Raw genomic sequence first — 23894 nt, 5'->3', positions numbered from 1 at the left:
ATCTTATTTTCTGTTAATTTTTAAAGAAAAATTCTTTCAGTCAACAGTGTCAAATTTTTTTCCTAACACATTGTACATTCTGTTTTCAAGTTAATATAATCTTTACCTAAAAGTAAGCAATGTAAATTGTTAAATAAAAGTTATGTTGGATAAATTAGTGGTGATTTTTTAAAAGCAAGAAATGGCTTGTTTTGAAAGCTTCACCAATGTAACTCAAGAACTCTAAAATATTTTATCAATCATTTAAATCAGTATAAACATTGTTTTAACAATTAAAAATCATAAATAAATAAAGCTAAATTTTTAAAAAATCAACTAATAGTCTGTATTATTTTGCAAAACTAAATGAGAAAAATTTGACTTTTTTTTAAAAAAAATTGAATTGTAAGTAATAATTTTTTAAGTAATTTCCTTGAAAGCTTCGGAAATAGAAAAGCATAGGATAGTGACTACATCAGTAATTTCCATCTGATAATGTTACAAAAAAATAATGCGCAATTACAGGAGAGAGGAAATTCTCATATATATATATATATATATATATATATATATATATATATATATATATATATATATATATATATATATATTATTTTTCTCATTAAGCTTGCAGAAATATGACTGATCTCACCATTTTAGAGATTTTTTTTCACGTAAAAAATAGAAATGTTTTTAAAATACTTCCAAAGATTACTTTTCAAAATTTTTAACTTCATGAATTCTGAAAATTAATGCATATTTTTCATCCTGAAGATGTGTATTAAACTAGAAAGATTTTTTATTTACTTATTTTTAAAGATAAGAATCATTTTATAGTATTGTAATTTTTATCGTACAGATATAGACAATGAGAACGAGAAAATCTTTTCTTAAATGACTTTTAGTTGTGTCGTGTTCATAAATATCTAATTTCATGTTATAAATACGAGATCTCTTTTTCGATTTATTTTTTCTATTAATTTCATTGAAAAAGATCTATCATAATAAATTAATTTATAACTAAAGATTAAATCTTTAATTATTATAATATCCCCTTTAACAGAACGAAAATGCTAATTAAATATACTTTTTTATAGACAATTCAGCTATTTTACTGTGAGACAAAATTAGAAAAATCAAAATTAACTGTCCAAAATTCTAAAACTGTAATTACTATTTGAATCATTGCATAGTTAATTAGAAGAAAAAAAACTTTTATTTAAATTGATTTTTTTTATATTTGAAGCTATTTTTAAATTCATTTTAACGGTATATACCAATGCAAATAGTTCTTATTTGTTTCAAAAGTGTGGAATTGCTAAGAAACAGATATTTGAGATTTCATTTATTTTTTAGACGAGTAAAATATTTTATAAACTTTTATATAGATGAACGCCTCATAGAAAGGTCAATTTTTTCAAATGAATCAAATATATAAAATCAATACTCTAAAATTATTACGATCATTATCTTATTCTGTGAAAAAAAATTCTATATTAATGCTAAATGTTGCAATCCTTCACTTATAGTTAATAAGAATTGAATACGAAATGTACAATATTTTTTTTCTTTTTACATCATTAGAAACAAACATCTACTATGTATATTGTTTATAAGTTTAATATATTACGGAAACTGTTATCAAAAACCATAATTTCTTGTCATTCTTGATATTTTTATGTTATTAATTTTAATAATGCATAATTCCAGATAAATAATTAATTAAGATTTTTTTTATTTCTTGAGAAAATTGTCAGAATACTTTATATATAAAAATAGGTAACAGGAATCTTTTCTATACTCTAAAAATGAATGTAGTAAAACCTCTTTATAATGGTCATGTTCCATTCAAACAAAATCAGCCGCTAATCAGTAACGGTATTCTATAATTAAATTAGAAAATATTAAAACTATTTTAATCGGAAATTATTAAATATTGTTACTATTTAATTATTTCTGGCATGGTGACATTTAGACTTATAAAATAACTTTATCAGAAGACTTTATTTAAAAAAAGATGAAATTAGTAATTCTTAGTAGGAAAGAAGGTATTTCATTTATTTTTTTAGCATGGTAAGTGTTTATAGGCTAGCATATCACTTAAAAATTACGTCTTACCACAAGCGTGATGTTACACGCATGATGGAAAAATCATTCAAAGCGCTCTACAAGGTAAACCATTGATCCTACTAAATTTGGAACTCAGTAAGTTCTTAGGTAGTAGGTGCTCATTAGGATAGGATTTTTCAAAATTCTAATTACATTTTAAATGAAAAATGAATTAAAATTTCCAAGTTTTCCCCAATAACTTCAAAGTATATTATTTCACAAAAACCATTTTCGTATCACCTTAAAATTCAAAAAACAAGATTTTGAATTATATCAATTTCAAAACAGTTTCCATAAAAAAAAATTTTAAGTCTACTAATTCTACTAAATTATGAAAAATATTTTGAAATACATTTTATAACAATACTTATTACTGTTAGTTACTACAAATGTGCATATACGCGTTGCGAATAAGCACAATTTAGTATGCATATTATACTACTGTATTATTAAGAGCACATTTTAAAATTAAAATAAATTTAGACAAATCAAGCCTAAGATTTTGTCATGGTACAATACTTCGTACTTGCGATTCGAACCTCCTTTGAAAAACTTTTACGAATTACTTTCGTTTTAATTTTGATTTTGTTTGGAAAAGTAAATGTCTGATCGAATCATGGATTTTTATTGAAGGATAGGTTATAATATCTATTTTTCCAAAGTCTGTAGACTTGAAAGCTACATTTGCTGATAGTTACAACGCACACTGGCAGCTTCTTCGTTAGAGCCTAAATAAACGATGGCAAGACACAAAAATTTATCTGCGTTTCTCTTTCTTACATAAAACAATCCTTTGGTATAGATTTCAAAAAATTAACTTGAACTTTTGGTAGGAATAAAAGCATATGTTGATGGTGATGGAAAAAGAGTATTTCTGAACTTGGCTAAGGGCTAAACTCACTTTTCTCTCTTCTTTGGAAAATCACACAAAATAACTGTACGATCAGGTACTGTCAGGTAGCAGAAAACACTGAACGATACTGTACAACATTGTTGGAAATTCTGCATAATACGATATTGCATAGTTGTACAATGTTACATGATATTTAGATTATTGTAAAACATCATACGATATAGTGTACTTCTAGAATGATTTTGATTTGCTTTTTCGTGTTATTTTTGAGTGTGTGCAATTTCTGCACCCTTTTCTTCCTTTCCGTTTTCTTATTAGAAGTTTTACGATCAAGGAGAAGAAATTAATAGATTTCGTCGAAGTTGAATGAGCGACTATCTCTGCTACTTTAAGGGATTCAAGTAAAGGTTTAAAATTATGTAACTTATATAACCAATTTAATAATTATAATAATTATTATAACTAATTAGTGGTTACATAATTTTTAATTTTATAACCAAAAGATCCATGCGAAACAAAAAGACGCAGATTTTATTGAATTGCAATCCTTTTTTATTGTATGAAGAAAGAATGTCATTAAGCTGATTGATTATGCAAACAGAAATTTAAATGGATAAACACTTTTTACTTTTCATTTTTCAACATAAGCAGAAAATTCATAATTCGAAATACTGATGAGATTTATACCTTTCAAAAATTTATGTCGTAAGGCAACAGTTTTTAAATACGATCTCACGCTCAAATTGTTTAAGATTGAAACTTTCGAAAGAGAGTAAAAGTATAATAAAGTATAATAATATTTATAAAAATGTTCCCTTGAAGCATACTTAGGGTTACAATATTATGCATTTTAGATAAGATGTATTATGCATTTAGATTAATCCAGTCTCCTATTAATACAACTACAAAATTCAATAGATTTAACAATTCAATATTTATAAGATGCATATTTTCTGGCAAGTAGCTCCCACTTTCCTAAACTACTGCGTTCGTCATGAAATTTGGAAAGATAAAACTGCAGATTTCAAAATTTTTCCATTTGTTCGGTTGTCAATAGCAACGTAACGATGAAAGAGCAGTCTTATGCAAAAATTCTTTTCCTTACCAAGTTTTTGACAAAAAAAAATCCATTTACAATTCTTTCAAGTATGAAGAATGTATCTTTTTTTAGATCATTCAAATCATATGTTTTAAAAATGGATTTTGAAATGAACCATTTCAGACACTTTTTGTAAATTTTGTCCTTTACTAAAAATACTAACTTATCCTAAATGGAATTCGGATATTTTAATTGTTGAAACGATCAGAAGATAACAAATGTGTACAGCGTTTCAGATAAATCTTAAAAGTTTTCGGCAAAATTACTAACTTTTTTAACTATGACGGTGAATTGTTAAACCACGGAAAATATTGTTTTTAAACATCAGAATTTAAGAAAGCCTCATATAAAAGAGTATGGAAATAATTTTTATTGTGGGCTCATAAATACTTTATTCCTCAAAGTTAGTAAAAAATAACTGTAAAAATAAAGCTAATATTAGATTTTTAAAAATAATAACGCTATAAATCAGGAGTAACAGCAAAACAGAAGTGCTGCACCATTTAGAAATACCAATCTTAATATTTGTACTAAATGGTGTAAAAATGGTTTCTTCTAATTTGTCTACTTTTAAATAACAGTTTAATTCTTAAGTAACCGTTCAATCTAATTAAGCTAAGAATTAAAAATTACATACCACTAAACTAAGAAGGAACGAAATAAGACCAAAAACGCAAAATCATCAAAAAGAAATTCAAACATGAAATTAAAGCTGGAAATTCTAAATTTAATTAATTGTTATTCAATATTAAAATTATCTAATTTAATACTGAAATGATATTGATTTAATATTTATGGCAATCTCCTAAATAATCTAAATGCTGCTTTTAGGGAGTTCGAAGAGTGAATATTTAAATTAAAAGAAATAAAATAAAAATACACCTTTACAAATTACGTTTTTTCCTAAAGAAATTATTTCAAAACTGTGTCATTTAGTAAATAATCGGGCAATGATATTTGATGAAAAAATTTTTTATTTTTGATAGTTTTTTCATAATCCTGTTCAGAATTCACATCAAAATGTCTGTTTTGATTATTTCCTTTCTTATTTTTCATTCATTCTCACTCACGAATTTTTTACTTTGTGATTTTTTAAGTTTATTTATATTATTAATTATTATCAACTATATTAACGTCATAAAACGAAAGTTATCGATTTATTGATAAATTGTATTTATCACATGGCCTTCAAAGTAATATTCTCCTCTGCAGTGCACTCCTATCAACATTTATCCAGACATCCAAATATTCATTAAAGTTGTTTTCGAAAAACCCTTCAGGGGTCGTGGCGAATTTTCTTTTATTGCCTCAGTAGACTCAAAATAGTGATTACAAAATAGCAGTTTCAACTTTAGAAATGTGTAAATGTTACATGGAGGTATATATGGTGAATACGGAGTTTGTGAACCATATTTGTCGAATTTTTTGTCAAAACTTCACCTTTAATAATGCATTGTGAGAAGATGCATTATCGTGGTTCAAAACTCATGAATTATCACGACGCATTTTAGACAGTTTTTCGACAAAAGAACTTGCACAATAATGTATTTAATTGTAAAAGAACAATTATTAAATGCAAATTCTCTTATCCGATAGACATTTTATTGTTAGAGGAAGTGCAAGATCTATAAGAGAATGATTCATCTATGACAGATTCTCTATCTTCTTTAAACATTATATAACTTCATAAATATTTTTGTTTTTGATAAATATAGTCTTCGAAGGCTTTTTGCAACATCTCATATATAATTGTGTCAAATGCATTACGAAAACAATTTTTAATGTATTCTCTTTGCTCAATTACGTTCGTCATTTTGGAAAATAAACAAATTTATAATTCATATCTCATAAAAGGCAAATTTATTTTCAGACAATGGTATGGGATGGTATTGTTGCCAGTTTAAGTTGTTAAAATATTTCATAGAAGTTTACGAATAATTTCTAATACATATATTTTAAATGAAGCATTTCCCGTACTTTTAATCATAATAGCCGTATTGCCGATACTGGGTAAATTGCAACATAATAATAACTTTCTTTACATTAAACGTTGCATCTCATCTATACTTTCTAGCGCAGAAACTTTGAAAGTATTCTTCATTTTTATATTTTAATTCACATTATAGGAAAAATTTGCATATCTATACATATGTATATATTTTTCATTAAAGTCCTTTTCTAATTGAGCAAAATATTTCAATGCTCCGAAATTTCAAATTATTCATCTATTTATATAATTCTTTCAAGTAAATCTTCTAAATTTATTCAATCTTGCTTATAAGACTCCGTTGTTGACGCGTAAAGAAGTAAATATTGAAACTTCAGCTTAGTCTCCGTTTATGACTTTTACTAGCCTTTGGCTTGATGCGTAAACATTAAAACTTCAAATCAATTTCCGTTTGCAATTTTATAACTCTTTGGTTAAATTAAGAAAAGTAGGAAATCAATATTTTAAAAGGCAGTTAATTTTAAATTGCTCTTATTTGTGTGAAATATAAATAACACTTTGGAATTTTGGAGTTTATTTAAATAAGATCAAAATACCCGCCCAATAAATATTTGTTTTAAAAAATTCTAAAGAGTACGTCATGGTCTTAAATATCGAATTACATTTAAATGAGAGAAAAAAAGTTTACTGCTTTCTGTTCTGTGGATTTTTTTTTTTTCGTCTCAGATCTATAAAAAAATATGTATGACTTTGATTTAATATTGTTGTATTTGATTTTTGAAAGATCATGGCAAATATATTTAATAATCAAAAATTACAAATCGTTCAACTAACCACTGTTTAGTGTTTTATTCTAAAATTACAGATGCATGTACACATGAGAATGTGTTATTATATATATATATATATATATATATATATATATATATATATATATACTGTTATGAATGACTTTTTTCTACCGAACTTAATACCTATTGGGAGTTTTTTTAAATATTCCTTTTTCACAATATAAATTATTATATCATGATTTTTTTTCATTTCTTTAGTTAATAAAGTTTCTCTTCGAATTTATTTATGTTAATAGGAATTCCAGTAAAATTATTAACACCAAAATGTATATTAGGATTTAAAATAATTCAACAGATTACCTGAAATTACTAATTTCATTGTTCGAAATTAGATTGAAATAAAAAGTCATGCATTATATTAGAAAAGGACTTTAATGATAAATATATGCATATGTGCTGATATATAAAATTATTCTATAATCTAAAATGCAATATAAAGAATACTATCAAATCTCTCTTCGAAAAACTGTTCAATGTTTTTTTAAAACTGAATAAATAATTCTCACCACAAATGAAAGTTTGTACATTACAAGATGTGTTTTATACCTGAAGGTTCGTGTAAATTATGTTATTAATATTGATGAATAACTTATTAACACATTGTCTAAAGAAAAAATTTAGATCTTTAGAGTTGGAATGATTAATCAAATTCATTTACAATTTCAATTGTATTTTTCTCTAAAACTGTGCATTGTTTTCTAAGAACAAAATAAAGAATTTTCAAGGAAAATAAAATTTATTAATTTCAAAATGTATTGTTTGGTGCTCTAAGATAGATGAAATGGGCTAATATTGAAAGATCAGAAAGGAAGATTATCAGAATTGATTCATTTAATGAATCAGTTCTGATAACAAGTAATTGATTCATTAAATGAAATTTGTCATTACTATTTCGTCCTTCAAAAATATGACAAAAATTAAAACTCTGCAGTTCTTTAATTATGTGAAATGTATTTATCTTCTATTTTTCTAATATTTTAAATATAAATACACTTTCATATTCAATAAATTAATATATAATATTAATAATAATAAGCTATATATATTGTTAATAATAAATTATATATTATATAATAATAATAAACTATAATAATCCAATAAATATTTTAATTTAGAAAACAATAATTATAATTTCGTCAAATGTATAATTATTTAGGACATTTCTCTTTTAAACCTTTGAAAAATGGTGAAATCTTTTTCCATCAGACGATTAGCTATTACTTATTAAAGAAAGATTTGTTCTTGATTCTTCATTATCAACTCATTTTGAAAAAATATCAAAAAAACAAAATTTTGCTCAGAAAACTTTTTCTCAAAAGGAAATTTCTCAAATTTATCTCGCAAAATTCAATTAAATTGGAGAATTCAGATCCTGTGGATAATATAGTCTGAATAGTATAACTTGATTAGTAGTTCAACAAGAAAACAAGAATTTCTCTGTCTAGAATCTTAGGAATATACTTCTTTAAACTTTTGCTTTAAGAATCTTATAAAATGATGTCATTAGTAACGTTAGCTCCTGTAAGGAGACCTATTAGTCTTGTAAGACATAATTCATTTTTTTTCCTTGACTGGAATATTTTTTAACGACCAAAAACTTTTTTTTCAAAATTAAAATATTCTCCTTGTTATATGAATTAATAAGAAATCTTCGCCAATTCATTTAGTTTTCATTGTTTCACAATCCATGTCAGAATATTTTTTATTGAATAAGTTAAAACATTAGCTTTACTTATTGCTAGAAATGTTTTAAGGCATTTTTTTTCAATATTGCTTTATTGTTTTTTTTTCATATTGCTATTAAAGCAAAACAGCTTCATTCAATTATAATCCCAATAAATTCTGTAGCAACTGTTCTTGAAAATAAAATAATATTAAAGTGTAATCACAACAATTCAGCTGAATTTTTATGAAGTGAAATTATGCAAAACAATTGAAATAAAGGCTTCATGAAAAATGGCATTCATTTCCATCGCGTACGATCTACAATAAATAAAAAATTTTGTCATACGTCTTTCTTCCGTCAAGAAATTCAGTTTATCTTTTCCGGGGTCAACAGATTAATTGAAATACAATTTATAAGTCTTTTATGAGCTGATGTTGCTATAAGTGATATTGCTAATAATAATAGATTAAGTTATGCCATAGTTAGGTATCTTTTGCTTTCTAAAAAAAAATCATAAAATAAATAGTATTAATATTAAAAGTACCAAAATAAAAAGGGCAACCTATTCATCATGTTTTACTAAATTAATTGAGAAGAATTTATTACAAAATTGCACTCTAAACTTCCTTATAAGTTTAATTTCTATTTTCGATTAAAGTTATTAACTTTTCTATGATCTTACAATTATGCAGTTTGCTAAGCTCTCAGAGTTTATTTAATTAATTCTTATGTTTCAAGAATTAAATATCTCTGAAATAGAAAAGTGTACGCTTTACACCCACGTTCTGGAATCAAATTATATCAACAAACCTGAACAGGAAAATAAATATTTGGTTGGCAAACTATTTTAACTTAATTTGATTTTTCCATGATGAATGAAAAGCAATAATAAGAACTTTATTTTCACGCATATAAATAACAAAAAAAAATCAAATGATTATATACAGGCTGAAAACATTTTTTTTCTTTTAATATAAATAAGTGAACTTCGGAATAATTTTGGTCAAAATGTTATTTAAACTTACTTCTTTTCAGTTTTCTATGGATGAAGTTAAATTCTTTTTGGAGAGGGATGACTCAGAATGTGCCTTGTTACATTGATACGCTGTAAATGTTTTCCTAAAACTATTATTTAATTACCTACTTGTTTATTCTATTAACAAAAAAACACCATAGTTTGTAAGGAAAAGAATACTCTCCCAATGAATTTCTCGTTTGCTCATACAATATTATCCTTTTTGTGTTGGACTTCGTCCCATAGCTGAGTGAATCAAGTAATCATTTGGATCAAATCTTGTTGATTGATTCCACCCAAAATTTGATACCCATCTACTATGTCAGTATCAAGAGCATATAATAATTTTCACTTATTCTTAATATTCACATAAACATAAAGAAGCAAACAGACAAACAATCTACCCTTCTACAGACTTGATCCAAAATTATTTTTGTTATGTTAACGTCCCGTTTTAAAGCAACACTAGGACTATTTTGGGACGGACCTCGTAATTTTGAACCGTGGGCAGATGAGGACGCTACCTGAGCAACCCCCCCCCCCTTCTACTACACTATACCAGCGAGTGGACGCTTGGCCCCGCGTGAAACCAGACCCGCTTACACGACGGTTCGGTGCACGCGGAATCGGATATCGAACCTGAAACCAGTTCCGAAGCCGAGACCTTATCACCAAGACACCGCGGTCCGATTCGAAATTAGATACTGGTCTATAATTAGTGCACAAAAATCAGATATTTTGAAAATTTTCACTCTGGCTTGTTTTAAACACAATAATTTAAAGATTGTATCGCTTTTAAATTATTGTATTCACATAACGCAAAATAGCTGCTTACACATTTGGTATCTTTGGCGCAGATCTACAACTCTAATGATAAAAGTAATATAGCGAATTTCATCCATCTAGCTTATTTAAGTTGCCGCGTTCATATACCAATGGGCGGATTGTTACGTCTCCCATACACGTATTTCATCCAAAATTTGACTGAAATCTGGAATTTAGAGGTGCAAATCGCATACAAAAATTCATCCTTCTGTCTTGTTGCCTTGTTGCCTTTTGCTGACAGATAAACAAATTCCAAAAATTGCTTTTTTTTTCCTAGACTTAAGGAGATCTAAAAGGTTAAAATTTATCTCTAATGATAAATATAATGATAAATTTTTTGATGATTTCTGTACTTTCTCTTCTTTTACACGAAAGTAAAAACAACATATCTTTTTTTAAAAATTCGCTGTAAATGTTATTGTGATTTTTCTTATTTTATACACTTTAAATAACTTAGTAAAATTTTTGTTTTGAAGTATTATGAAAAAATAAGGGAAAGAAGATTTTTTTCTGCAATATTACAATATTCAATTTTTTCTGCAATATTACAATATTCAATTTTTTCTGCAATTTTCTGCAATATTCAATAATTACCAAGTTGCAAGAGCTTGTAACACTACAAATGGCAGCAAGTTTACAGTAAATGATGAAATACATGTTTTTATAGATCCAGGATTTATAACACAAGCTCTTGAAATTCAAATATTTTAGTTTTAAATTTAGAACTTTATTGCACAGAATACTGCCTATAAGTATTTGAAGCTAAATTATGTTCCAGTTTATCTCTGACTTTAAATAGATTAGACTCTTATTCAAGAATATATAATATGGTACAATGAAACATCATCAAGCTTTCACCATACTGTCAGCTTCAGAAACTTTTGGTTAAATCGTGATTCAATGAATAGCACACATAATAACAGGTATGACTTAAACTTATACTCTTATACAAACCTATTTGATATGTTTGAATAGAAAGTTTTACTACCTAGCAATCAATCGCAAATTTGTCTGACTCAATTGTTTATCGATCTTCTATCAATAAAATGTGTTAAGTTCAGATAAATGGTGTCATCTTTTCTTTATTTTATTTCCAAATATCAATGTTAAAAGTATTAAGTTAATTAAATAAAAAAACAAATCACAATCATCGACTTTTGTAAATGTCATTTAAGGACGAGTATTCCATGCAAGAAACAATTCCAAGAATCTCAATCACTGGAATCTAATATTCTTAAAGAAAATCTTCAAGAAAAGTTGAAATCAATTTCAAGAAAGTTAACGGATGGGCAAGACAGGAAATCAAACCACGCTCACTCAGTTTCACTCTTTCCACTGATAAGCAAGAAAGAAGATTTAATTAAGAAGAAACCGGAACTATACGAGAAACATTTTCAGAAAACTTACCGATATTGTTATGTGCTATCAGCTATTTATAGTTCTTTTTCTCACGAATCTGCATGTCAACGTAACTGGAAAGAAATGAATGAACGCACATTTCCTCATCTCAATGAAATTTTTGGTAAATGCGTATTAACCTTATATTGATATTTCCTTTCGCCTATTTTTTAGCAAATGAATTTGATCAGGATTTGATTGAAGAAATTAATTTTTGTATGAAGTATCAGAGGATAACAAAAGTAGGCTTACTGTTTTTGTTATGAAAAGATAAAAGCTTTATGAAATCACAAGAAAGTTGATATATAAACTGCAATTTACTGACTGCAGTTGCATTGCCTACAATTTGTACATATTGGAACTTAACCTTTTTTTATGCTATATCCAATGAATTCCGCTAGCTGGTGTATTTACAACAGTCTATTATAGCAATGTTAGATATAAATAACGTATCTTCTAATTTGAGAAGCATTTGAGCCTATTGCGTTGCATCTACATAGCGATATAAAAATACCAATATTTCGAGGGTTAAATACATTATCTTAAGTATTCTAATTTTCGGTTTTCGGAATTTACACATCTTTATAGTCTAATATCTACACTCAAGCAAGCTTTGACACAGAAATCTTGTTATATGTTTATGAATTAGTTGGCATCACCATCAGCCCATAGCTTTAAATTCTAATCATTAAAATCTAATTTCTTTAGATGAATTTTGTTATAATTACATCTCGTTTTGAAGTAACATGAGGATTATTTTGCGACAAATATCACAATTTTTAACAGGCATGGGCAACAATTTAACAAATACCCACTTATCTTCCCTCCAGTTCTTCGCACCGCACCAACTGGAAGTTATTTAGCACTCGAAAATATGTTTAATATGTATCAGGAAAACATACAAGGAGGATCTTTGCTAGAATCGGTTTTCGAAACTGAAAGGCTTCCACCTAAAAATCAAGACCTTACAAAAAACCTCCTCAATATCTTTAATAAAGAATTTTTTACGAAATGTTTAAAACCATATTTACTTTTGAATTCTTCCTCCTGTTTATATGGAAGTAATGTCAAACGTAAGAATTTACAACTTATGCAGGATATTTCATTAATAAAGCAGGCATCAACAAAAAAATGAAACATCTCTGTTATTTATTATCGCATTTTTCCAATTATAATTATATGATTGCCATTAGCAATTTAGAAATTAGCTAATGGACCATTTCAGAGTGACCATTGTACATTTTGTTAGACATAAATACAGCTAAAAAAAATTAAGCTCGGCTGTCTTTCCTATAGTTTACTTAAATTTGACTCTTTCGTTTCAAGAAACAGTTGTTGAAAAAATAAATGAGATTCAGAAACAATCGATAGTTACTAAGCCCACAATTATAAAATATGTGAGAAGATGCTCTTCCTACACAAGTGAATGTTATTAAATTAATGCAAAACTCCAAATGTTTACACCTAAGCTGGAAACTTTGGACTGAAGTCTTTTAATTTCATAGTACTTGGCCATTTATCTATTATGTTCAGTTTAATTATGTTAAATTGCTTGCAGAAGCAATTCAGATGGTTTTCTAATAAATAAGAAATACGATGTAAAAATTTCAAATGTCTCTCGAAACATTTTAATTTTTAATCTTTATTTTGATCAAATATCTGTTTATCAAACTGGCTTGAGAAATACGCCTTCAAATTTGAAAGAAGAGTTATGGAAGAATTTAAAATAACCAAATAACATGACGAATTGTAGCTATATTCTATACGTTTGAAAGGAATTGTACATTGTTCAAAATTATATCCTTTGCAAATGTTCTTAATACTCATAATACTCAACAAAAGCCGTTTAAACATTTACATTTTTAATCATTAAGGATACAAAAACCGCCAAACACAGTTGTCTGTTATTTAAAAAAAGAATTGTTTAAACCAATCGATTGGGTAAATTCTAATGGAATAATTGCCTTAAAACATATTCAGATAAATATCAAAAGATCTTATAAATTATTAAAAGCCGTAGACTATTTTGTCTGAAAGGGCATTTTGAATGGTTAATTTGAATCTTCTATAAAACATTTACTGACAATAATCATGATGCTTTTGACTTTTTGTAGACAGAATTCTTGCTATGCAAAAACTGCTTTCATGCTTCTCTAATAATAATATACATTAAACATTTATTTTAACTCTAACTCCAAGATCTCCCAAGAGCTTAGATGTTTTCGCGTGCATACTGAATCAGAAAAAGCAATGAAACAGTGCATATATATATATATATATATATATATATATATATATATATATATATATATATATATATATATATATATATATATATTATAAAACTATTCCTTTCGGAATATTTATCTTTAAAATTAAAGATAAAAATGCTATAATTCTGAAGTAGAATATAAAAGGAAACTATGCCGAGTATACGAAAGGTAGATATTGGTTGAATACAAAAGCAAACGCTTCATTGCAAACTAGTTGTAAAAAATATGCATCATCGAACAGAGCTATAATAATGTCTCTTGAGACTTTTATCGGTTGACTGAACTATCACCGATTCCAAGAAATACTCAGAAAGAAAATAGTAGAAATTCATATATAACAAAGCATCACACGGAAAGCTATAGAGAATACTATTTTGAAATAAAATGCAATAGAATCTGTAAAAGCATTTTAGAAACCCGCTGAAATTGAAAGAATTAGAATACGTCGTTTAGGGACAATTTTAAAATATTTAAATTTTCATTTTAAAACATTTCTACATTTTCCTATCGCAATATATATTTACTTTAATTTTTTTTCTATTTCGAACAGATATGTTTTCGTTTGATGTGAGAAACAGAAATCACAAAAAATTTAAAAACCATGCTAGAATTTTAAAAATTGTAGATTCGGTTTGGCGTGTTTGGAGTTTATGGCACTAAGGTCATTATTTAACTAAGCTGCATTAAATGTAAATCAATAAAATTCAAAAAAAGATGCTATAAGATTATATCATAAAGAGAGGTGAAGGTTTGAGAATAAAATTGAACATTTTGGAACGACTTGTCATGAAACATAAAAATTGATCAAAGTATCCATCACAAGTAAAAATAAATAATTTCTCAAAAGTAATATGATTTTCCATACTTTTTAGTCAGATCGTTTCTCAACTAGAGTGACCTATTAAGATTATACATTGTTCAATGTTCTATCCATAATAAATCGAACTGGAGAAAAATGCTAGAATATTCTTCACATTTGACATTTTGCGTTAGAGGGTTGGCATTAATCCAGTTCGTTGAAGAATATTTGTCCCATTCTTTTCAAATCAGTAAAAATACATTTGACATTTATAGTTACTCATTTCAAGAGTAAGACAAATACTAAAATTTGTCGTAACATAAACGACAAATTTTACTCTAAGAACATCAACCGCGATTTTGAAGTGAAGTACTCAGATTAGCGTTTATATAACACAGACTTTCAAATTTCATTGACTAAACTTTTCAAATTCTAAGTGTCTATTAAACTTTAATATGCTGTAAAATAATTTATCAATGAAATATTTGAATGATTAAATAAATTTATAAAAGACGAACAAGGTTTTTAAGAACGAATATATTGCCTTGCTTTTCGAGAAATGTCGAAGCAGAGATTTTTTTTTTTTTTAATCCATGGCAAACATTATAAAGGATAAATTCCTTTACTGAATAGTAGTTTTTTTTTTCTAAAAGTAAATTTGGCTTATTAGAGATTAATTAAAAAATAAACTCTCTATATATAATCATTTATATAATCTTGATACCTTTAAATTAAATTATATGAAGTGTGTACATAAAAAAATGCGGTTGTCTAATAAAGGATCATTGGTTTCAAACTTCATCAGAGACTATTTAATTTGTCTGAAAATAAATTTTCGATTAAAGACACTTCAGATTAAAACTAAACAACTGGAATTTCAGTTCCAGTAAGTTCATTACACGCCAAAACGATTAGCACTTACTTTGATCCAGGACATGTGCAATATTTCGTTACATATTCAGTCCAATTATCCAATATATGATGTCCTTTCACAGGAATCCGAATTCCTTTGGGATCAAAAATCTGTTAACCTTTCCTTGGTAAGAACCATCTTGAATGCTGTGTTTGTACATCGATATCTGTTGCAAGCCGAGTGAGGGCTTTCTAATCCAATCTGCAGTTTTGAAATATCCAATAAAATTATGCTTTAATAGAGAACTCTCAGTTATAATATGCAATTATGATATTTGCAAATAAAATTCCAATAGAATAAGGTACTATTCTACTTTAGAGTTGCGAAATTTCCTATAAAATTATTCTACAACAAGGCTTGTTTTTGCACTCTTGATTTTGACCCAAAATTATTTTAATGACAGCAAATTAGCATTCAAGAAGGAAAATAAAATTGCAAATAAAGTATTCAGTAGTGACAAAATTGAATTATATTTTTATGCATTTTTAATTTTGCAATCCATTGTTAAATAGTAAAATTTTAAAAAATTAACTGTAATATAAAGTTTTTTTTTTTTTTTTTTTGCTAATAGAATAATTTCTGAGCTGAATACTGTATTTATTTTCACGCAAAGTACCTTTTACTCTTTTCAAAGCTCAATGCTATTGAAATTTGAAAATCATAAGAAAAAAAACTGGAAGCAATGCATCTCAATAAGAAATATATTATTGATGTCATTTTTCTTCAGGAAAAAAAATTTAATTAAATAATTTGAAAGAAAAATACTACTATATTTTGATTAATTTATTGAATTATTTTAGGATTCCGAATTTTTGCAACCAAAACTTGTTTTTTTTCCGACAAACTTTTCAACTTGTTTTAGTCAACAAATTAGAGTTCAACAATCATGCTAATCATTACAGAACCTACGCTCTTTTCTTGCTCTTACTTACGCTCATGAGTAATATAATATTTATTTAAAAAATGGGATTCATAGAAATGCTTTCAATCAGCTGAATGTAGAAATGGGTGATTTAAAAGTTTTTGAAAAGCTTAAATTAGGCTTTTGTTAAATGTAATAAATAATAGAAAAAGTGATAAAAATATGAGTTTGAATAAATTGATCTAACTAGTTATTTTCCCTGTTATTAAAATTCTCATTGTATAATTAATCATTCTTGTCTTAGAATGAAACGAATTAAGTAATATTATAAGCAAGGGAGTAGCAGCAAGTAAACATATTAATTCTATTAGACAGTGTTTGCGTGATCGTATCCTTTCGTCGGCCTGTTACCACAATTTCGATGAGCAATGCAAAGTCCACTTGTAAAACCACTCTTTTCAACATTAATCTTAGATAAGAAAGGAAAAGTTTCTTTTCCCAAATTCCGTTCTTCATGAATAAAGAATGTACTTCCAAATCATGAACCAATTGCGAATCTGTTTACTATTCCTGAATCCACAAATCTTCTATCGAATCCTGAAAATCTCCTCTATTTTAAAGAACAAAGATAAAACAAAAAATATCTTTGCAAAAGAACATTTGAGCTCTTATAAAAAGGCATATATTTATAAAACTATGTATTAACAAGAGCAGGTATCTGAAATTTGTCCATAAAATATTTTAATTTGCTCAATGCATTTTTATATAAATTGATTCGATGTGAAAAAATGTTTTAATTCTCCGGAATCATTGTATACTTTTAAACAATTTTAAATAATTTCCGGGCAAAATTGTTTTCCGTTTATAAATCAGTCAAAATGAATTTAGAGACATTAGAACTGTTTAAAAAACCCGAGCAAAAATGTTCTGTTCCTTGATTTGTACTTTTAATTAATTACAGACTTCGAATTATTTGCTATTAGAGTTTTCGTGAGTGAATCGGTTAAATCTTGAAACCCTTCATCCTCACTCTGAAGAATTCGGTTAGCAACGTTGAAGCATGCTAACTATTTAACTAGGGAAGACTCTAATTTTATTTCGCCATGTTTAGTAATTAGTCTTTTCAGTCTTGTATAGAAACCTAGGAAAAGACTATCTTTCCTGAGTAATCTTACTTGTAATCTTCTTCCACTATATAGCGAGTGCAACGTGAAAAAAGGCAACAATAAACTTTGAATAATGTATTGAAAAATATTTAACTCAAAATTAGAATTTGCAACATCGCGAATTTTAGGCTAATCTAAATTTAAGTCAAATTTGGAAAGAATCAGCTGCCAAAAATTTATTAAAATGTTCAATACACATCTTAAGTTTTTTTTATTTTGTTCGTTTATTTGTTTGTTCATCTATGGAAAAAAAATTCGTTATTCTACTTTCGTTCAAAACGTTTTCACGCTCCCACAAAATTGAAAAAGCAATAAGAATGCGAAGTACTAGTTGATGACAAACAAAATTGAATGTGACTTAAAATTGTCTTTAATCGTCAGAACGAATTTTTTCTGATGATTGCGGTTTTACAAATGAAACGCCTTAAATGTCTATGTAGATTTCACTAAACGAATTTCACTATTCAGTCAAAAACAGTAAATTTTTGAAATACTGAAAATCACCAACACATATTTCGTACTATCATAGAGTGTATCAAAGATTTGTTGAAATCCTATTTTGTATTTAGCTCTCGGCAAAATTAAATTCTCGGCGCAGCATAACATTGTGGAGCCGCACGTTATTGTTGGGACTAATTGTATATCAAAATCAAATGAAAACGCTAACAGCAATTGGAAATGTCATTTAGTGATTGACTTTCATGTTCCGGGGAGTATGTCACGTCTTTTAAATGAATGAACATCAAGAACTGAGCCCTATAGAAAGAGAAATGTAATGTTTCATTTATCATTTAGTATGCACTAGGGTAAATTTTACACCCGAAGAGAGAAACATTTTTGTAATTTCAAAATTTCGCTTTATTCCATCCCGGGAGGCCTAATCTATGTTACAAGCCAGTGGCGACAAGGTACGTCTATGTCATAACACAAGAGCGAAAAGAGAAAAAAGAGCGAACGAAATATTTATCTCCATGATTATATACAGTGACATTCTAGCATGGATTTCTTTACACGTGTCGATTTAGGTAAGGGAATTATAGGGATCTTTTAAAAGAATGTGTTTGGATCAACAAATTTTTATCCCTTCATTTGGAGTGAGGTAACTTGTGATTTCAGCAATTTTACAGAGTTTCTGTTGCATTAATTAAGTAAAAAAGATGTAATTGGATCAGGAAATAAGAGAACGTTTAAGAATGAAGTTAATATAGGCTAAATTATATATATATATATATATATATATAAAATTTAGCCCATATTAACTTCATTCTCTCTCTCTCTCTCTCTCTCTATATATATATATATATATATATATATATGCAATGATATCTCTAAATCTAAATTAAATCCTAATTTATTTACTAATATATATATATATATATATATATATATATATATATATATATATATATATATATATATATATATATATATAATGCCTTGGCATTTACAATTCTTTGGAAATGACAAAGGATAATCATGATATTTCAAAAAAAGAATTAAAGGATATTTTCGAGATCAGAAGGTGGCTTTATTTCAATAAATGTAAACACGTTTCAATGGATAAGTTAAGATTATTTTGGGAGTCTTTCAGAATTTTAATTTGAAAGGGAAATTTTCGAGGTGGATCTTTACCCAGAAATCACAATGGCTCGATTATATTTATTCGTTCCTGTCATTCAGATTTGAGTTAGGTAAAACTCTAAATTCTGAGGAAAGAAAAGTATTTGCACTTGAAGAGTTTGCAATTTACTTGAGGAGAAAGAAAGCAGTCCGTTTGGGCCCGCAGGGCTTTCTTCGTAAATAAAAGTAGGCACCTTAGTGGAATACTGGAAAGATAGACGTGGAAAGTTTTCTTCCAATTTCTAATTTCACTGTATGAAGCCTTACAGTTCAAAGGATGAACGAGTAAAAAATAAAAGTGCCACTTTGCATTGCTCTTAAAGAATTATTTCCTGCTGATGCAGTGGAAAATCCAAAGGCGTTTTTCTTTTATTTCAGTAGGTTAGTCGAATGACAAAAGGTGTTTGTAAATTGCTTGATCGATATAAATAGTCTGAGACAGGATGTTTTAAGTGATTATTAAGAATAAGAATAAAGGGAATTTATCTGAAATATTTCAAATTTATTTGCTTATTTTTTTTTTTCTCCATGAATCCTTCAAGAATGAACTGATGCTTTTTAAGAATAACTTATTTATTCTTGAATTTAATTTTAGGAAGAATTGTTGGGTTAAAGGGTGTCAGCGAAGAGATGATTGTGCATATTCAATTTAATATCACCGTGGAACAGCTGATTGAGAAAACTTAAAACTTTCTAGTTCAAACTCTAGAATAATCTGGTAGTTTAATACAAAATTCTGTTAATCACATTTATTGAAGACACATTTATTTTTATCTTTATATTTTTATATTATTTTTTGTTCCTTTCATAAGCTAAGAACTTAATTTCATAAATATAATTCCTTCTTGTTATATCAAATTTCCTATAAAAATAATCACTTAATTCCATCGAAACCGAAATGGAAGTTTACGGCTCTAAACTCAAGGAATATTGTTGGTGTTAGTAAAAGTATATTTGTATATCAATTGGTAAAGAATTTTGCATTTATTCAATACGAATGTTTTTTTTTTTTTTTTTTTTTGCCTTTTGAAGAAGATTTTTGCATTTATTCAGTACAAGTGTCTTTGTCTTTGCCTTTATCAAAAGGTGAAGATTCTTGAATTTATTCTGATAATTTTTGATATTTCTTTAAATTATCTGTGCTCAACAACTGTTATAAGATGTACTCTCTGTTAATAGTAAAAATCCACAATCCCAGTCGATTTTCTTTAATTATTTTATTTCCTTTCTTAGTCTGTTTGTTAAAATTTTAGTGGCTTAAAAAGCACTCGCATAATATTGATTCTAATAACCAACCATCATATTAACTTTGTTGGATAAAATTACATTAAAAAGATACATTTTAAGGAATATTTAGTAGCATCCAAATTTTAGTATTAGTTGCTAGATTTTGTTAATTACTGAAATGGGAAATTTTAAAGAAATACTTTTTATTTAAAAAATTAAAAATCTATAATCAATGTTTTAGAGAGAAAAAAGCATATTTTAAATTTTCAGTCTTAAAGCTTTTTAAAAGCTTAATATTGCAATCAATGTTATGAAGTATAATGTTAATGTCATTACGAGATGTGGTGCAAACTATACACGGACCGAACAAATGAAAGGAGTTATGATGTTAAATTCAAAAAATCTTGTAATAAAGCGAGACGAACAATAAGTAATAATATAAATAAAATGCTCCATACCTTGCAATTTCAGTTGACTTCAGCTCATTGTGGACGAATTCCGAATAAATCTGTATTTGATTTTTCTTTTTTCTATTCTCTCTCTCTCTCTCTCTCTCTCTTTATTTCTAGTGCGCAGAAACGTACTCTTTCAAGAATCATAAGAGTAGTGCAGCAACATGATATAAAATTTTCTCAAGCCTTTCCATTAATTATTAAAGAGAGAGTGATTCTTCGACTTCAACATTATCTAAATTAATAATATTACACAGATTTCATTTGCATTATTATTTTTTAATCAAACTTTAACATTCTGATTAAATAGTTAGAATAAAACTTAATATTTAGTCATAGAGATACTCAGAAAGTAATATTAAAGAAAGTTTGTCTTTCTTCCTTAGTAAACTTTCTCAATATTAATTGTCTAGTGTAATTGCTACTTCTGAAGAAATGTTTATAGAATGGGTGACGATTTACGATAAGCACTGTTGCTAATAATCATGCATATATTAATACCAGCAGAACCGCACGCCGTTGCCCGAGACATAACAAACGTAAACGGATAAAATCAAAGCATAATAACATAAATAAAGGTATGTAAACCGATTTAAAATAATAATATTGAGTGTTTGTATGTTTATTCATGATAATGATATCGCCTGCTGAATTATAGACGATAAAATGAAGAACAATAAATGTAAATTTAGATACGTAACCACGAAATTAGAAAATTTGCTGTAAACGATGCCATTAGAATTCAATTATATATAAATAACTATTTTTAAATTGATTCCTAGTTAAATTTGGCTCCCAATTAAAGCAGCGTAGAAGTAAATTTTCCGCCAATGGATCCACGTTTTTGTCATAAATAATCGAAGAAAATCAATGAATTCAACAACAATGAATTCAATCAATGAATTCAGAAAACAATAATTAAAAAATCATTGAAAATGCGTTTTAATCGTTTTTGATTTAAATCTGAGATAAATATTTGAAGTAAGAAATCCAAAAATTTTAAAAAGTCAACGGAATTAAAATGTCGAATGCAGGAATTTCGGCTTTCATTCTTAAAACTCTTCTTTAAAAGTTACTGTTTTTAAAACATTTCTCGTATTTCGGTAAATTAATTACGAAATACAACCACTGTTTGTTCTCCTCTATAATGCACTTTTTTTTTTTTTTTTTTTTTTACAATTTTCAGAAACGATAAGAAGGAAACATACGTGGGAAAAATCATTCCAGACAACATAAAACATTAAATAAGGTTTTTCTATATTAAAATTTGAAAATAAGGACTTAGATGTGTATTAAGTCACCATTACGATTCTCTGTATGCTGAATTTCATTTCTATAGGAGCAATACTGATTTGTCTTGATACCGCTTATAGGCACATACACACTTAAATACTTCCCTCTATGCCGTTGATATGTCACTTTTTAATATTATTCTCTATCTCTAAAAATTTTAATTTAGTATCATTTATTATAATTATGTAAGAAAATCATTGGTATTGGGTGCACAGCAAATGAATTTTCTTCGTCTTGCCGGAAATCTTTCTAATAAAAAATTACGATCTGTAGCTACACGACGGAAGAAAAGAACGACAAATTGTCATTTCCCTTTTCCTTGTTTCAAACTAGACATTTTTACTTTATTTCCATTTTTAAAAAAATCATTGATATTTTGCGCAAAAATATTGCTAATTGTCAGAAAAAAATTGGCAAAAACAAAGATAAACAAAACGGGATGAATGGTATAATTTTAAAGATTAAACTACTGTCCATATAGTAAAAAACATTCGCGACGCCATATATTGACACAAACCAAAACAAAATGTCCCAAGAAAACTCTAAATAATTAAAAATACAATTTCAAGAGACTGAATGCAAATTAACGCCTCAAACAGTTCTGAAAAATATGATAGACCCATGAGAATATTTCATATGTAATTTTTTTTTTTTTATTTCAGTCTCTAATACTTTGTTCATTTATCAGATAAATCATAAATTTCACCATTCCAAAAAAATAAATACTGAAGAATATTGTGAACTAAATTCTTTCACTATTTGTAAACATAACACGAACTAAAACACAAAGATTTAATGAAATTAATTTTGTGTCCGATGCATCACAAAAAATAGAGACTCAAAACTATATATTAATCTTTATTCATTCGTGCGTGTACTGATTTGGGTCGGGAAATAAATCTGAAAATTGTTTTGAAGGCTTTAATGTCGTGATTTCAAGGTCTTCATATATGGTCGAAATTATTTTAATTAGCAAGAGAATTGAAAATAAGCAGTAATATCTGGTAAGAGAAGACATTCTTATATGCATCTAATTTTGTTCAGTTAGATTAATTTTTTGTTTCGAAACAGACTGCTAAGTTTTGAACCTTAGAGAAGATGGCGTGAAAGGTAACGGCGCCTATTCCGTAAACTTCCTCGTTCCCACTGAAGTTACGACGTTTGACTTACAATGACACATTAAACATTCTCCAGGCCCATAATCACGACGAATCTACGGTGTAATAGAGTCCCGAATCAGATATCTTCCGATCCCAGACTCCACTAGGCCATTATTATTCTAAAAATTTACATTAAGTTCACAGATTACTTAAATAAGTTTTTTTTTTTTACTTGCTTTGTTAATCTTCCTTTTAAAATTGTACTGAGTGGATTTAGAGCTTTGAAGAAATAATTAACTCCATATTTCAGTTGCTTTTTTAAAAATTTGCGATAATTTTCACTACTCTTCATTTATAATATATTTCAATGCATTTCATAACATACTTCTTTTGAGCACTCAAATAATTTTTATCTAACTTTACGATCTGGTAAATTATTTTTTAAA

General features: G+C 27.1%; 1 protein-coding gene across 1 annotated transcript in view; it reads left to right on the top strand.

Annotated features, from left to right (window-relative positions):
* LOC129961053 (FMRF-amide neuropeptides-like) overlaps positions 1 to 23894 on the top strand; it is a 51525-nt gene that overhangs the window by 804 nt on the left and 26827 nt on the right. The gene's annotated exons all lie outside the window — the stretch shown is intronic.

The sequence above is a fragment of the Argiope bruennichi genome, chromosome X2 (assembly GCF_947563725.1).
Source record: "Argiope bruennichi chromosome X2, qqArgBrue1.1, whole genome shotgun sequence".
Taxonomy (NCBI): domain Eukaryota; kingdom Metazoa; phylum Arthropoda; class Arachnida; order Araneae; family Araneidae; genus Argiope; species Argiope bruennichi.
This window is presented reverse-complemented; position numbering and strand designations above follow the sequence as displayed.